Source organism: Oreochromis niloticus, linkage group LG17 (genome assembly GCF_001858045.2).
Source record: "Oreochromis niloticus isolate F11D_XX linkage group LG17, O_niloticus_UMD_NMBU, whole genome shotgun sequence".
Classification (NCBI taxonomy): Eukaryota; Metazoa; Chordata; class Actinopteri; order Cichliformes; family Cichlidae; genus Oreochromis; species Oreochromis niloticus.
This window is the reverse complement of record NC_031981.2, coordinates 30,500,086-30,516,868: the sequence shown is the minus strand read 5'-3', so window position 1 is coordinate 30,516,868 and position 16,783 is coordinate 30,500,086. Positions and strand designations below refer to the sequence as shown.

Genomic DNA, 16,783 nt, shown 5'->3' with positions numbered 1-16,783 from the left:
TAGGAGTCGTTTGTTCTGATGTAACAGAGTCAGTTTCATCACCCGAGGCATCGAGGATGAGGAGGAAAGAGAGAATGCACAGAAGGGAAAGGAAGTGACACGATGAGTCTAAAATGACTGTCTCTCTGTATCACACACACACACACACACACACACACACACTGGGTGTCAGCTTCCATCAGCAGCATGTATGACTGTGACTTATAACCACAGCTATGCGATCATTTACACTCAGTGCAGCAGATAGCCAGAAGCTACTGTCCCTCAGTACTAGTGTGTAGTGATTCAGTGTCTGAATTCACAACACTTGCTTGGATGTATTAGTGTGTATGTTTTTACATGCCATATACATATACATATAAATGAAACACTAATACATTATTGGTCTTTCACAATGTTTTTTTTTTATTTTATCTTTTAAACAGTGGAGCACAAGAACAAGAAGGTACAATAAAAAAGAAGAGTTTGTGATTAAACCCACATGTAAACCACGTCAAAATCAGCTGCTCGGGTCTTATGATGAGGTAACTTATGACTGACACGATCACACTGAACACATACTTATTTTTTTTTCTTGTCATGTTTCAGTTAAACTCAAAATGTAAAGGTCACTGAATCTGGAGTTGCTTAGAGAGCAGATTATCCTAGCACTCTTTAATTGATGCAAGTGTGAAGCTCAGATGGAAAACAATAATTTGCCATCATTACAAAATATTAAGCAAGACTAATTTTGTGCGGTTGTGGTTAAAAAGAAAGACAAATGATGTGAAACAAAATGGCACCAGCTAGCTTAAAAAAGCCTGTAGATTTATTTTTAAAAATCTAATTCTGTGTCTAATATTTAATTCCACAATAATGAACAGACTGAAATGTTGCAGTTTTCTAATGTACACTTTTGATGGATATGGCACAAGCTCAAATACGAAAACAGATAGGATACAAATGCTGAGAGTCCGGAGACGTACAGTTTAATAAATGTCATCGAATGTAATGTAAATATGAAAATGAAAAAAAGAAAAAGGGGAATGCAGAACAGGAAATCTAGCGAGGCCACCTCGAGAAACCACACTGTGCCATCTGCATTATTTCCAAATTATTTGTCATCTAATTTTTTTCCCCTCAGCACCTTCAGAGGGCTGTCCAGCTGAAGCCTTCTTTTCAGCTCAGGTCATTTCAGTTCAGCCTGATTCACTTTAATTCAGTTTTCTACACTTGGGAATGACTCACACTCCTGACAGAAGACTCCCATTTACTCTCTGCCTGTATGTGTGTGTCCGTGTGTGTTTGTGTGGGTTTTTTTGGGAAACGTCAGCATCTTCTCCATCTCTCGTACTCGCCTGATGTTATACCGTCAGCATCACCTACAAGGAGACAGAGAAACAGGATTGTTGTCAGCAACAAATCGGACTCAGGTCTGTGTAAAAATAATGCCTTGTTCTTCCTCGCTCGCTCTCTCGTCTAGCATCATCAGTGTGATGTAACATGAAGACCTCACAGCTCTGGAAAGTCTGCTTTTGAGGAATTATGGAGATACGCTCGTGTTTTTTTTTCTGTTAAACAATAAACATGACGTGTATTTGTAAAAAATAATAATAAAATTTTTCTCATACTTAATGAATTCAAAAACCATTAGACACTGGTGGAGGTGCAGCAGAGGGGTGAGGCGTCTTAGTCGAGTCAAGCCAGTGTTCTCGCTCTCACACACACAGACACACACGCACAAACACACACAAAATTCAATCATGTTTCTGCTGCTGCCTGGGGGATCTCACTGTGGAAACCTCACTATAGTGGAAAATCACCTTTTCCATGTTATTTTACACAGCAGCACCTACGCCACACACTCGCAGACACACACCTACACAGTCTGTCTGCATTTACACGAGGAATCCAAAAGATCTGATTTTTTTTAACTCTTTGTGGCGCTGATCTCACACCGTCATGCCTGTCTCAGCCAGAAGTCAGCGAGGAATGAGATTTTTATTCAGCCATGAAGAAAAAAACGTGCTTCAGAGAGTTAATGTCATCCTGTGACAATACAGGGTTTGTTGCTGTAAGCGTGCTTAGCTAAGGTTGCATCAACCTGATACGTGACCTTATCATGAGTGGCCATATTGAATCACAGAATCCTGAATATACTTATATACAGACACTTTTCTCTATAAAGTTGTTTGGCAATGAATAAGGAATAAAGAGCAGGGGGCAGTTAATTTTGTAGACTATCCACAATATCAAAAAATCAGTCTTTTATTAACTACTGTGGCCAAATAATCAATGCTTTATTTTACATATAAATATATATTTATTATTAGTAGTAGTGCTGGTATATACACCTGTAGTGCTGATGCTGATACTGACACAGGAACATTATTTAGCTCAGAGAATAGAACAACAAGAACAACAGTGCAGTAACCAAAATTCCATCTAAGGCCTGAGTTACACAGGTGTAGGGACCAGTCAGAGACACATGTGAAAAAACCTCTCAGCTGGCGAGAGGTTGTTGGCTGGCTCTGGGTGAAACTGGCCACAAAGACTTCTTGTGATTGATTTGGTTGCTAGCAGATTGCCACAGTTGCCCGTGGTTTACATGGAAGATGCCAGCTTGTCTGCAAACACTTGCCAACTCCTCCTTAAGGGGCAGTAATACTAAAAAATGCAACAGAATTTGGAAACAGAGAGCCTTCATAGTAAAAGTTGTGCCTTATTGCTGTAACCAGCACGTTTTTACTTTTTTGCATTTCAAGTTTGTGGCACACTCGTCGTAGTGTTGCGAGTAGTTGACGAATGCCTGTATACCTAGTAATTTCCTATACTGATTTTTCTCTCCATAACATTCTAACAGTAATTTAGTAAGTAAGTATTTTAAAGTTTTTATGTTTTTGAGTGGCATGATTCCTTCCTAGCAATTTGTGTGCACCCTCATGTCATGGATATCGGTTAGCGATCAAACTGAGGGCCAAGAGCAAGAGCGTTGTGCTTGTTGCATGGATTCTAGATGGTCTGTCAAAGCTTGTCATGTTGACTGCTCATGGCGTGCCAAAATATCCTCGGGCCACTGGGAAATATCCCTGTGCTCCTGTTGGACAGCCTGACAATGAATTGGCATCATATGAGGGTCTATGATACAGTATTTATATATAATATTTATATATAATTAAACTTCACCTGAGCAACATTTGTTCATAAGCCATTGACACACACATACACACACAGTTTGTGCTACAAGGAACCCTCTCATCAACCAACCACATTACAAGCAGATGGTGAATATTATATGTGAGGTAGAAACATAATAACACCTTACATGAAAGAACTTTACTACAGAGTTGCTTCTGACTTAAAGGATAAGTCCTGTCATGTTCTGTTCTGCCGTTGCTTTCAACAAATCCCATGTGTCAGTGTAATCCAGTAATTATTACGTGTTAGCTATAGCTTTTTTAGATGTCATAGTGGTCCATTATTGTCCATTAACGGTTAAACAAATATCACCGGATCTCAAAATTTCATAACAAAATTAAAGTGCCACAGACAAAGTAGAGCAACTGTTGAGAGTAGTAAATATTGTTTGCTGTGGTCACTTTACGAGAGGAACAGAAATTATGGGTGTATCAGTAGGCATATTTGTCCTGAAGCCTGAAGAACGCAATGTTAAGTTTGGTATGAAATGTCCTCAGAGCAGTACGCCCTGGGAACTAAACTGCCACGGATCTATTTATGGTCACATACTCGCACTCCCCAAATGCTCCACCCTGAAATTTTGGCAGTTCACCAGTAGCTGTCCATCAGGTACAGTGTGCTAGTAAAGTTAGCTTAAGGTTTTTACTATCATTTAAAGCTAACTCCCCATTTTCATGTAGCACCTAAGCTAAATAAGCTAATGATGATGTCATTTTAGAGTCCATTGCCATTAGAAACTGAAGGGCTGCCCTGAACAAAACTGGGGTTTGTCAAGTTGTTTTAGAAACTTTTTTAAAAGAAGAGTTAGCTAAAAAAGAAATCTTTGTAGCATTAATGTTGCTAGCCTAATGCTAAATTCGAATTAATTAGCAGTAAACCTTTCAGAAGTTCTGTCAGCTTGCAAAATACTTGTCATATTGTCATAGTCGTAGTCTGTTGTTAAATATTTTACTGTTGCTGAGGAAATAAATTCACAATGAGTAGTCTGCAGACAATGAAGTCTATTGTCTGTAACAAGATATACAAAAAAGACAAATAAGTGATCTGCACTTCTTAAAAGAAAGTTTTCTATTTTGTTAAACAGCTCAGGCTTTTCTTATTGTCAACATAAAAAAAATTGTCTGTATTAACTGTTACAATAAGAGCAATTACACATTTTGCGATTTTTTTAAACAATGGGGAAAGGGCCATTTTCGCTTTAGTTTTTCCCTGCTTTGCTGAAAATATACTGAAACCTGAATCCAGCACGAAGTTTTTGTATATGTTACAGCACCATATTGGTCATATTGGGAAATTTACATAAAAATATAAATAAATATTTGGTAAATATTTGTTTTTGAGTACCCATCCACTTTTAGAACTAAAGTTTAAAGTAAACTGGTTACTGAATCTGAATTATGGCACTTTTGAATGTAATTAACTTCTATCTGTTCTTTCCCAATGTTTATGTTGTTTTTCGTGGTTTCTTCTTTTCACTCTTTTTTAATCACCTTATGCCAGATGGCTGCCCCTCCCTGAACCTGGCTCAGGGAAGAAGTTCCAGTTCAAAGGAACTTCTTCCTCCTCACTGTTGCCAAGTGCTTGCTCACAAAAGACCGTCTGAATGTTCTTGCTCTAAAATTGTGTTTGTAATATGAAGTAGTCTGTTGTAAACGACTGCTTTTGAAACACAAAAACTGTATAAAGTATCTGGGCACTGCTACTGTTTACCCGAACATACCGTATGGAGGTCTTCGCTGGACAAATGTCATATGAAACTGGAAAACACTCGACTGAGAAGATGTGAACAAGCTTTGTGTGTGTGTGTGTGTGTCTGTCTGTGTGGATTTGCAGTGCTCTGCCAATGCTACAGACATTTCAGAGCCCTGTGGCGTAATTCAGTGTGTCAGATACAAGAGGAAATAATGTGGTGAGCATCTCGTCGAATCGCTCCGGCTTAAACGGCCTCTCTCCAGAGTGTGTTTAGGAAATTAAAGGCCGGGGATTTTTTTCATAATTGTCTAGTTTATCATTTTATTACAGCTAGCTTTCCTCTGATGGGCTCCCTTTATGATTTATCAAATACAATTACTGCATGACTTATTTTAGGAACCTCTCCATTGCTGAGGACCATTAATGTGTGCACGTGTGTGTGTGTGTTTCAGCTCTGGTGTATTTAAATAGCATTAAGTAATTGGAAAAACAGGACGAGAAGCTGGAAAATCTAAATTGTCTTTGTGGATTTATACCCCCCATTCACACACACACACACACACACACACTCACTCACACTCTCCTTTTCCTTTGCTCTCTGTTGCTTCTGAGTAAATATCCAAAAAGCTTCTATTTTAAACGTAAAATAAGAGAAAATTGTGTTTTAACTGATAGAAGCTAATCTGAAATAGTTTCATTCTTGTGCTGTGACAATATTTCACAATATTTCTCAAGGAATGAGGAAAATGGGGATATAGAGAAATAGAGAAAGGAAAGAAACAGTCACAGAGAGAAAGAGGTTAATTCCATACCTTCGCCTTCCAGCTAATGAAGTGTAGGTGGCGTCCCGGTCACTTCAGCTAATTGAACAGTGGAGATTACAGCAGCCGCTGCTCCCCTCTGTGAAAAGAGGGCCGTGTTCATTAGTCGTTGCCATATAATATTCATTCTCTGTAGAAATATGTAGATAGTAATCTATGTAAAGAGCTGCTGGTATGATTATAAAGCTCTCAGCATGTTCTCTGGTAGCAATAACTCAAACAACCATGATTTAAAATACTGCATGTGTCTATGTTTAACTCTATTGCTTCGCAATGAATTTATGGGACATTATCAATTAGACGTATACTCAGAAGAATCTATTAATATTTATGTAGGGCAATGTATTAATTTTGATATTTAACAAACCAGTAAAAACAGTAAACCTAAAGTATATCAGTATCTGAGTGTATTTTGAATTATTTGAATGGCTTTAGAGAGCAATAACTCCTGTGCTGCTAGTAATAATGGGCACAGTTGATAGTATTGGTAACACTGTGACAGACTTCACTGAGGCATGTCAGTGCAACTCTAGGCTGCCCTAAGTAAAACAAAGTCTATGGACGTAGAGTCATTGAATTGAAATTCCCCAGCTGGAATTTGTGTCAATTTAAGAGCAAGACGAGATGGCAAAGCTGAGCTAGGCTCAGTTTAATTCAGCTTTATTTATATAGAGACAAATCACAGCAGCAGTCACCTCAAGGCGCTTTGTATTGTAGGGTAAAAAGTCTACAATAATAAAGGAGACCCCAATAATCAGACAGGTAAGGTAGCAAGAAACTCAGGAGCAGCACTGAGTTTGAGATAACAGGTAGCACTATGCGGCGTCCTGTTGTTTTCAAATTGATGGTGTATAAACTGGAGTTGTGGGCATCAGAGAGTTGTCCTGATTTTAAAACAGGCAACCTTGAGTCACCAAAACTTGAAACCAATTGTCAATGGACTTGTCTCACATTATAATCTTGGCCTTTTCTTTGATGCACTTCTCCAAAAGCCTTTCCACCACATTTGTAATAATTAAATGTTTATTTGTCATTACCAGCATTCTTCTTCTTTCAGTCATTCTGGAATAGAAATTACAGCCATTGTCATCCAACCTATTCTGTGCATGAGAAAATTGAAGCTGATAATTACAAGGTATGTCTTTGTACCCATGTACAAAGATTAAGGGAATTTGTGTACAAAGCAATGTTACATAATTAAAAGCTGCAGCAATGACACTCGTGTAACCGTGAGGTTGATTAATGTCTCTGGCTTGTTGTGTTATGTTCATGAATTTCATTTTCGTCTTCACGCCATGTAACGCTCATGTGACAGGTTGTTAGGCTTTGAGTTTGTGGTGCGGTCCTGTGATAAACGAGCAACATGCTATAAGCTTTTCTTACATGTACAGTAAGTTGTGTGACTAAAACGACCGTGTCGGTCATTTGTTTCTACTGTCTGAAAAGGCCCACGTGAGTAAGCCTTCCTAAAATGACATACAGTGCTGTTTCCACTCCAAAGGACCCAGAGAGTCCACATCAGGAGGCAGGTGGGGTTGTGGTTTCACAAACACACCTGGCTCCAGTCTCGCAGCTTTCTACCATTTTTGAGTTTCACTTTTACTCCCTTGGGTGGTGGTTAACACCAACACCTCAGAGCAAGGAGGTCCTGGGTTTGAATCCACCAGCAGCTGGGGCCTTACTGTGTGGAGCTCGCATGTTCTCCCCACGTCTGTGTGGCTTCTCTCTAAAAAATATGGTTTCCTCGCATTGACATATATGGTGTGAGGTTAACTGGTGATTCTAAACTGGATATAGGTGTGAATATGAGTGTGAATGGGGTCCTGGCTCTAGACATTAGCCCAACGACAGACTGGTGATCTGTCCAGGGTGTACCCTGCCTATCACCCTATGGCAGCTGCGATAGGCTCCAGCACCCCCAAAACACCCTGATGAGGGCAAACAGAAGAAAATGAATGGACTTTTACTCCCCAGTAACTTTTACTGTCATTCAGCATTTGGTTAGGTTTAGGTAGCAGCACTTCTTGGTTAATGTAAGGAAAAGACTTTGGTTTGAAGTAAACATACAATAAAATACATAAATAAATAAAATACAGTGGTACAATTTACCATTTACAGAAACCTCCATTAAAAAAATTTACAAGGACATTTTCCATGTTTTTATGCATATTTTTTGCAATGTAGGATTTAATAACATCAAGCATAAATGACAGAGTGAGCCTTTTTCTGAGGGGAAGTCTCCATTAATAATGGTGGAAAGTGTAATGAAAATTGCTACTAAAGCAGAATTACTGTTACATAACTGAAATGTTACTCAACTAAAAACACACTACAATCAAATAGAAAAAGTACTTAACATAAAAGCATAAAATAACCTTCTCAAAACATACTAGGGATGTTTAATGTCTCGTAGTGGACAGGTGTCCTGTGGGTGTAACAGTTTAGAAAATGTATGGATGAATGTTTAAATAAAGTTAACTGAAGTATATCACAAAAGGGTTTGTGAGTTAGTTACGGAGGCAGTTGTGAATAAATGAATGAAAAAATAATAATCAAGAACGTCCAGTGAGAGCAGAGTTTATTACACTCACAGCCATTACTGTGAATTTATGACAAACACACCAATTACTTATCTTAACTAGTTTATGGAGTTATACAGACTGCAGGTGTGCGCGGTGCAGCCTCTGTGTGCGTGTATTGACAGACAAAGAGAAAGAGGAGGCAGTGGGTACGACCTGCAGAGGTGGGAGTGGGCCCGCGTAGGAGTGAAAGTAGGCAGACAAAAGATTTTAGAGTTAAGCAGGAAAGTTTGGATTGTCTAACGTGACAGTTTTCGTCTAACTTTCTTCTGGGAAGGACAGAAGCAGGAATGTGTTGCAAGTTAGTAAAAGGAGAGAAAGAAGCACTAGCACGACCCACCTCACAGTCACAGTGAGTAATAAGATTACTCAAATATATGTTAGCGTGCAGTCTTAAAGGAATTATATTTAGCATCTACTAACACACAACTTTTGAACTTGTCTTGGTGTTTTTTTTATCTGATAGCTTTAAAACTCAAATTGTTGCCCCCATTTAGCATTTAAAGCAGTAAAATAGATTTTTTAGTGTAAATCACGCTTTTGTAAGTTGTGTAAATTGCAACTTGGGAAAAGAGCACAAGTACTGGCCAGAAACGATTTAATTGGAGTGGAGAAAATATTGAGGAATGCGGATTATTTCTTCCTGTGAACTGCACTAATCAGCCTTCCCCACCCGTGCGTTAATATTTGCTAACTCACTATCGCACGATTCATGTTTTTTAAGTCACCTGATGCCGAAGTCACTAAACAGAACTCAGCAGAAATTCGTCATGTCTTTATCAGGACAAAAACAAAACTCCTCTCTGCTTCTGTCACTTTTCTAACCCCACTGAACCCCCTCCTCCCTGCCTCCTGTTGCCTATCCAGCACAGTGGGACCATGTCTCTCTCTCTTCTCCCCTCTCTCTCTACCTCTCTCGCCCCCTCCCTCGGGGCAGAAGTAAACCACGCCTTGAGGCCCTGCTCCCATTGTGTTTTCTCTGCTACTTCTGTTTGGGGCCTTTGTGTGCCGCTAATCAGCCGTGGGGCCATGCTCAGCCTCGAGTGTGTGTCTGCGAGTGTGCGTGCGTGTGTGTGTGCGTGTCCCTTGCCCTCATTACGTAGCCACACTGGGAGGCCAGCATGGGAAGTTTCTGCTGCCCTCCATCACCCCCTCCACCACCACCACCTCACTCCCCTCTAGCTGTCCATCACTCACTTCCTCCCCCTATCCTCATCTCACCAACCCTTGGACCGGCCACAATTTTAAAATAAAACTGCACCTGCTTCAGCGGCTACATCAGAAAGTGATGCAGCAGTGGAGCAGAAAAACAACAGCGCTTTGTTCTAAAGTCCTCACGGTCACAGATATTTGCTGCGATGATTAGCGTCATTATTTTCGGAGCTGGAATGAAGCGATTTTGCGACAGGAATGGATTCTCTGTGCAAATCACAAAGTCTTTTCAACTGAATTTAGCGACAACAAAAGCGGGACTCCTCCACCCTAACACAAGGCTGAAAAAGTAAAAGTTTTAAGTGAAACTTCTCACTGCTTTTCAGGTCTTTTTTTTCTTCTTTTTTCAAACACGAGCACTTATTCCTACTACCAACAATGATCTGTTTTGAGTGCCCTGACAATACAGTAGGCATTATTTTATTTTATCTGCTGATGAAGTTAAAAAATTTCTAAGGTGGATCTTGTAAGACAATCTTTTTTTCCAAACCAGGCTATAGTTGTTATGCTTTAACAGTTTAACTATCACGACTTGTTTAATAGCTGGTGAACATTCTGTGAACAAATATTGCCGTAATGTCACTGTCATCTGGGGGCACAGTCATCTATACTGTCATAGTCCTGGCTGTATCATTTCAGCAGGATATTAAGTAGCGTATTGTAATAGTAAAGAAAAAAAACCTGGGGGTTGGAATAGTGTGCAGACCGATAATTAGTCATTTTATTTGTGAATGATTTAAGACGTCCTCTTCAGAGTTTGAGCTTTTCTTCACAACATCAACAACGAGACCTTTTGTCTCACGTTCACGTGTTTAGCATGAGTCACCTGATGCTGACTCCTCTATTTAAAAAAAGACAAAACTGGATTGCAAATTGTTCTTTGTGACAATCAGTTTGTTTGTTTCTCTTTTTTTTGGTCTTTCTTTTCATAATTTATGTCTTTGTGTGTTTCACTTGCCTCGAGACAAATTTTCTCTTTTGGACATCGAGTTAAGTTAAGAGGAAAATGTTGCCCTCGCTGACAAGTAGCCTACTGGGTTCAGTATCAGTGCAAAGTCCAAGAAAACAATCTCAGTTTACACAGCCCTGTTTGTTTGGCGGGTTGTCTTTACAGAGATTAATGAAAGTTCAGTGCAGTAACGCAAAGTAAAGAAAAACTGAAGAGTTATTTTTTTAGATTATCTTTCACTTTCAGTGTTACTTAAACACATCAGTAAGCTGGACTGAGTGAACTGTCCGCTGCCCTTTAGTGCTCCTCCCCTGTCACCTGCTGGATGCCTCTCTACCCTTATGTTCCCATCCCGCTGCTTCACCTCCTTCCTGTCTACTTTCTCCCTCCTTCAAGTCTTCACTGTTCATGAAATGTCACCTGTTCACATGAAGTGTGTCTCTCTGTCTTGATGCCTGATGAAGCTTAAGCCGCTGCACCTCTTTGCCTTGAGGACAAGCATAGCCTGTTCATTGCTCATGTACACACACACACACACACACACACACACACACACACACACACACAGACTCTGTCTCTGTTCAGTCAAGAGCTACACGGCTGTCTTAAATTTCATTGTGGGGCAGAGAATATCCTCTCTATATATGTCACTCTCTCTTCCTTTAGCTCATTTCTTGCTTCACCTGACTTATCACACACCCCTGGGCCGTCCTCAGTCCTCCTCTGCTGTCCGACAGTTTAGCTCTAGGTCATCAGCTTCGTCTACTTACTGACCTAAATTCATGTTACGCCACATAATTAGGCTGTGTGCTTGTTTCCGTTCCCACTTTCAAAGACAGGTCTAAAGAGCTTGAGAAACGTCGTGAGAGGAGAGACTTCTGTCCTGTGTCCACTGGCACTCAACAAGTTCTCCAACTAAATGGAGCATAGGAGCGTACTGGCAGCAGGAAACAGGCAACAATAAACTGTTAGAATTTCTGTTAGGTTAGAGGAAAAACCCTTGCTTAAATCATCGTTAGATGTCCAAGAGTTTGAGTGTTACAGTGTTTCCTTCTCACTGTTGCCAAGTGAACAAAATCCAGTTCCTGGGTATGTGGCCGTCTGATTTTTATGGTTTTCACTCTATTATTGTATGGTCTATAAATTTTCCATGAAATAAAAAGTATGTTTATACCAAACATACTTTCATTAGTGATTAATTATTGGAATTAAAATAAAACTTTCATTTTCTATATTCCAGTTGCATTTAACTCAGAACTATTGGTTGACGTCTATGAGGCTGATGAAACCCTCCGTCCACCTTAACTTCCTCTGCAGTGGTTCTGAAACGACAGTAGACTTCCTTTGCAGCCGAAGAGCCTTTGAGAGAAGCACTGAATACTCATCTAATCCAAGTGAAGCAAATCAAACAATTTTCAAGTATAGACACAAAAGTACACGTCTTTGACATACCGCCTGGAGCTGAACAGCAGTATATTACTAGGTTTGGACACAACCCACATTTTGTGAACACAGATTAATATATAAATTTAGTAACATTTCCCACAAGAGTCCAATAAAAACTGCCTCAGTCGGGGGACAAAACTGACATTTTCACCTCGTGCCATAATTTTTTCAGAAAACTAATCTCAGAGCTAAAGGTGCTTACTGTTACCTCAATGACATTGCACATGTTTCAACAGAGAATCAACAGTATGAAAGTCTTGTTCTCACCTGGAAAAATTTCGATTTGTTTCCTTGCTGGCTCAAAGCAGCAATCTCAGCTCAAGAGGACACACAGAGGAAATGTTGTGAGACCCCCAACACCACGGGTGGCTCTGCTGGAACAGCGGACCAACAACTTAGCTGTAAAGAAAAACACGGGCAATGTTTAGTACAGGAAAATAAGTGCTCTTCCATAAACACCGTAGAAGCCAAAACATTGAGATTAACAAAAATTGCAGAGCAGCAATAATTTACATTCCTCAAAACAAAAAGCAAGTTCAGGCTAATCTTGTTTTTTTTTTTTTTTAACATGACGAAATGTCATGTAAACCCAGCAAAGAGTAAAGGGAAACCAGAATCATAAAATAACAACACGCCTCATAAACTACCGCACTACCGCTATAAAGGTTTAACTAAAGCCTTAAAATAGCAATTACATCAACTGAGTTTCGTTTACAGAAAAAAATCAGGGACACAGCCAGCAGTGTGTGTGTGTATACATATATATATATATATATATGTGTGTGTGTGTGTGTGTGGGTGAGAGAGTAATGAGTAAGAGCAAGAAATAGATTGTAATTAGTTGTGACTCAAGGTTTCCCTGACCATAATCCTCTAAACGATCTACACTCATACAGGTGTTCACTAAATCCAATTACCAACAGAAGAGGCAGCTGAGAGGAGAGGGCTAAATTAATGTTAGCATTAAATAATACTGAAACTTTTTTGGGGGGTTGCCAAATAATAAAGTTGTATGTTGCACCTTGCATCTCCTTGAAAATGCATTTTCCAGTCACTCGGGGAGATGGATATGCAAATGAAAATATTAGCAGTGCATCTACACTTAAGTCAGATTTGAGTTTGTAGTTTTGCTTTTTCATAACTGACTTTGTGTTTATAGATTTCTGTCTTTTAAATAAGGTCAATAGCACTACCAACATGGAGCTTATGCATAACAATAGCTGATAATATAGTGGACTCATATGACTGCCCCTATGTTTACAGAGCCCAACAAAGACGAGGCATTATATTTCAAAAGCTGCCTATTTATGCCAGGAGAGCTCATGCTCTTAAAAATGGTAATTGAGCTTTGGTTCAGCGCATGCATAATTACCTCTTTAAGACTGTCTCTGCTATGTCTTTTGTATTCCCGTGTATCGGTTTTAATATGTAAGTCCAGATATTGTGTACAGTAGATCCAGTATGTGTCACTGTGGTATTGTGCAGACCTCATCCTCTGATCCCCTGTATGGTTAAGCAGACCACAGAGCTCTGAGCAGGCTTTTGCAGCTTATTCAAATCAGAGCACTACTCCATCAAAGCTTCTGTTAGTTTAGCTTAATTGTAACTGAAATGAGATGAGATTAGAAACAAAGGCAGTTGTTCTGTTACACAGTAAGCGTGGGCAAGACTCTTCTAAACAGCACAAACTAGTCAGCATAAAACTGTTAATGATTTTATGTCGAAAATTGCTTTCACACTATTTGTACAATCAATTTCTTACCAAACTAAGACATGACCTGACCTTTTGTCCAGATTGAAAAAATAATAAAGAGTTATTCTTTAAATAAACATGCAAATTATTAAACTTCTTCAACTGAACATCCCCTAATAATAATAGTAGCTATTATAATGAACATATACCTGCCATGCTCATCCTAAACTATGGAGGACCTGCAGTGTGGAAAAAAGTTAAAGTGACATGCTGTTCATCAAATAAATGCACCAAAATAATGTAAATAATGCAAATGAATTCAATTTATTTCATTTATATTAAATCAAATTACAACATTACACCTCATAGTGCTTTACTTTGTAAGGTAAAGGTCTGACAATAATAGAGAGAAAACCCCAATATTTAAAATGACCGTCTATGAACAAGCACTTGGTGACAGTTGGCAGGAAAAACTCCCTTTTTACAGGAATAAACCGCTGGGTGTGAAGACAGTCAAGAGTAATAATAATAAATGATTTAATGCAGAGTGGTGTATGAACATATAGAGAGTGAATAGAGGTGAGTGAAGAAGAAACAAACAGTGCATCATGGGAAGGGAAAATTAAAACAGAATTCATTGTATGTCAGATTTATAAATTACCTGCATTATTTTACCAATATTCTGGATATGTTTGTTGACATATTTATTTAGTAACGTATGCGGCATTGCTTGCTGGGCTTTTAACCTTGTTAAAGTACCATTAAATTTTTGGCATCTTTATTTCGGCACTGTCAGAATGTGAGAAAACCCCCAAATGAAATTGTAAACTCAAATAAAAACTTGGGAGTTCTGATCTTAATTACTTTTCTACTGCATTGTAATATTGTTGTGACTAACTGCCTGTCTATGGTAGTGAGCCTGTTTGTGCTCTTTGCCTGTAACTGGCGCTACAGGGAATGCTTGCCATGCTACATGTGATCAACGTGTAGTCAGAGAAGATGATTTTGGCTTCTTGTATTTTTTTTTTCTCAAATAAATATCCAGAAAATAAACTGTATCTTGTTTAAATGCTAGCACATCACTGGTATACTTCAAGGACACTTACATAACATGCAAGTGAAGAAGAGCTTTGCGAGTGAAGATGAAGGTGGTTTACTGAAGTGAGCAGAAAGGGGAAAGAAGAAGAAGATTCTTGCTCCATTCCCTCCAAACTTGTAATGGAGGTTTGATTAGCAAGCATGTAATGTACTTTACCCTGAGGCTAAAGGCGGGGGGGGGTGTTAGAGGAGGCAGTGAAAAAAAAATGGAGGGAGCGTTATGGCAGGAAGAAGGTGGAGCGCATATAAGCTGCCCTCTCAGCAGGTCTCCTCATCCAACCTCTTCCCGCCACCCTGTCCACCTCCTCCACTCCTTAAGACCAGGACACAAGTTTCCCCCCTACTTCAAAACCTTATGTCTAATGCCACCTCCCCATCCACCGCCACCTTCACCCCCTCCCATGCTGTGTAAGCGGTGGAGGTGGGTGGAGTAGGATGGGGTTGGAGGTCAGAAGCAGGAAGAGCTTTTTTTTTTTTAACAAGCTGCACATGCAGGAAGTTGTTTGTGCACAGACACAATGCAAGTTTATTTGAATCCAGCAGGGAACAGTGAGCAGTGTTGTCACTCAGCTGGTTTTAAGGTCAAAGGTTAAAGAAAATGTTGAGGTAGCACCCACCAGTGTGTTGCCTTCACTGGCAAAAAGAAAAATGAAACTAAAAGTCAGGGGAAAAAAAGCGTTTCTTTACACGCAGCGGCAGAAATATTCATATCTGTATGCACAACTCTTCAGCACATGCCCCTGGGAGTCAGGTTAACTTCAATCTTTATCAACTTAAACTAAAAGATTCACTTTATAAATGATGGTGTAGTTTTAATAGTAACAATTCAAGACACTGATACTTTTAAAGTGACCCAGAAATTGTTTCTGTTACTATGAATGAGCTGCCAGCCTTCAATAGTCATTTTCTCCTTTACATAACTGATTATCTGCTAAAGTCACTTCCTAAATGTCAGGAAAGTTCCACCCAATCATGGAAATTATGAAAATAAAACTTCTTTTTAAAAAAATTAAAAAAAGATCTAACAATCCAATCCAAACAATACAATCTGTCCCTTTCTCTCCATCCTTCTGTCCCATCCACCGCACCGGATCAGCGTTTCTCTCCACCCCTCCTCTGCCTCGCTGTGCTGTCAGCTCAGGGTGTGAGCAGAACAACGTTAATGTGTGGAGACACCTGACAAGCCTGCTGGCCTTTAGGGCTCAGCCTAATCACTCTAGACCCGAACCCATCGGGAATTAAACCTGCAAAACCAAACAGTCACTGTGGGAGCTGGCTGGGAGCTGCCTGGCATCTGCTGGGGCCACTCCATCGGCTGCTGAGGGGAAAGGAACGTTGCAAATGGCGCGTCAGTGAGAACTGTGCTGTTTTAATGGACTAAAATCCACGACCTGGGTAGATTTATTGCCAAACCTGTCGTGCCATTAAGTAGCCAGGAGACCAAAGTAAAAAAACAACAACAACAAAAAAACAATAATAATACAGATGTTTCAAAGTTTTACTAAACTAAACTACCTCCTTTAATTCCTGTGAGTTATTCTATTCAGGGCTTTGATTTTTCACTGTAAATCCGACAAGACGGAGGTGTCAGGGTTGAATGCACACACACACATGCAGGAACACTTTCACGACCATTATATTAAAAAACGTCTAGAAAATTTAATACTGCACGACCACGGAGAGACCGACAAACGCTGATGTATGACAACATAAAGGAGGTTAAGACAGCGAGAGGCCAAGAGTCAGTCTGAAAATGTCACCGTAATGTGCTTGAAGTAACATTAAAGCTCTTCTCCACCATTCACGGTACAGTGCTGTGTTAACTTTAAAATTAATGGGGATTTTCCAGTGTTTAAAGTACAGTAGCTTGTTAACTCCAGTATCTGTTAAGCCACACTGGGCCCCTTCTCCACTCTCTCTCTCTCCAGATGCCCTCATTAATTTTAGATTGGCTCTAAATGAGTCTCCTTCATCGCAGCCAAGGTTTTGTAAATTAGATTCATTTATATTTAAATTGTGAAACAGGCGTGGTTAATGAGAGAGTCGTTATTTTGGGGGGTTATTTCAGATTGGGCCGATAGCCGGGGCAGCTCAGTGCTGTGCTGGACTAAACCCA

The 16,783-nt window shown here is 39.6% G+C and overlaps 1 long non-coding RNA gene across 8 annotated transcripts in view; it reads right to left on the bottom strand.

Moving 5' to 3' along the window:
* Positions 1 to 381: 381 nt before the first annotated feature.
* LOC102077325 (uncharacterized) overlaps positions 382 to 16,783 on the bottom strand; it is a 176,126-nt gene continuing 159,724 nt past the window's right edge. For all 8 annotated transcript variants that reach the window (XR_003214583.1, XR_003214584.1, XR_003214581.1 and 5 more), the window contains 3 exons: positions 12,144 to 12,275; positions 5,682 to 5,769; positions 382 to 1,361 (listed from right to left, as the gene is read on the bottom strand). This is a non-coding gene — a long non-coding RNA (uncharacterized LOC102077325). The remainder of the gene's footprint in view (positions 1,362 to 5,681; positions 5,770 to 12,143; positions 12,276 to 16,783) is intronic.